The sequence below is a fragment of the Anneissia japonica genome, unplaced genomic scaffold, assembly GCF_011630105.1.
Source record: "Anneissia japonica isolate Jap-2015-1 unplaced genomic scaffold, ASM1163010v1 scaffold9290_len831353_cov190, whole genome shotgun sequence".
Lineage (NCBI taxonomy): Eukaryota > Metazoa > Echinodermata > Crinoidea > Comatulida > Comatulidae > Anneissia > Anneissia japonica.
In genome coordinates this window covers 124,034-125,609 of record NW_022745682.1, presented here as the reverse complement: position 1 = coordinate 125,609, position 1,576 = coordinate 124,034, and positions in this window count along the sequence as shown.

The window sequence follows — 1,576 nt, the reverse complement described above, 5'->3', positions numbered from 1 at the left end:
TATTTATATAATAAACATCTCTTATTGAACAAAGTTAACACATTGATGTATAAAATACAAGGTCATCACCATAGCAACTGTTGCTATGCAAATTTGAATTTCTTATTTTTTCATAAAATAATTATATAATGAAGACTTAAAGTATATAAATTAGTATAGGATTTATGAAAAAATGTTTATTAAATATCCTAAGATAACACAATTTAGTATTAAAGCAAGGTCATCACCATAGCAACGGTTGCTAATTGAAATATCCTATTTTTTGGTAAATTATTAAAATGAAAGCCTGAAATTTATTAATATATTTAAAGGTTTCGTGAGAGATGTTTAGTAAATACTAATATTGTAAGATAACATAAATGAAAGATAACATCTTAATGTGAATACAATATTGATAGTTATCGCCATAGCAATGAATAAAAGTAACTAGAATTTCTGTTTATTTGGCTTTACATTTTTTAAAATAACACACGGTCTTTGTTTAAAAAAAGGAGTAGATAATAATGTTAAAAATAGGTAATCACCATAGCAACCATTGCTAGCAAACTTAATGAAAACTTGTAAGTTTAATGAAAAATGTTTATTAAATGTTTATTAATATTTATTTCATTTTATCAGACCTACAGTGAATCATTACCACTAAAATATATAAAACTTAAATATCATAGGAGAACATTAATAATCAATTTCAAATATAATTTCATGTATTGCATCTCAATATGGTTTTTAATTTCCATATAAAATAATTTTGGAAATTTATGCAGTGGTTTGTAGAACAAAACGTCATTACCATAACAACCATTTCTACGCACACTTTAATGTATAATCAAAAATTAAAATGTAATAATGTTATTAATATCATAAGATAAAATTCAGTTATAATACATCTCAAAATAATTCCACATACATTTATGATTAAACAAATTATGAAACAGTGGTATAGAAAAATACAGTGTCCTCACTATGGTAACAATCACTACTATATAGACTGAGACTAAACATTAGTTTAGGGACTTAAGATTTGATCAACATATCTTCCCATTTTTCTTTCATTTTGCATCAAGCCATCTGTTTTTAATTTATATGAAGCATTGGACAATGGTTTTCTTTCTTGACTTAAAATATCTTCATACATTCTGATAACATACTGTATATTTTATAATATACATACATATCTTCCCAAATTTCTCTTATTTTGTTCACATCTTATTGGAAACTCTACTTCGATACCCATGTCTTAGTTACGTCCTCTTTTCAGTGTTTCAATTTCATGTCATGTCTTTTAATTCATAAACATCATAGCCCATTCCACTATTAAATTCTTCCTCTAATTCTAGTATTAAATCTGTCACCTGCCACTACTGTAGCAACTCTAAATATTCAAATGATGGGATGGGATTGGATTGGATTTATTCGGTGTAAAGGATAGCCCACGAAAGTCTAGAAGAAGGCTTATTTCCAGTGGGGTCCTTCTGGTGGCAGGGCCGTCGGAACCGCGAAAAAAAAAAAAAAAAAAAAAAAAAAACCAAAAAAAAAAAAAAAAAAAAAAAAAAAAAAAAAAAAAAAAAAAAAAAAA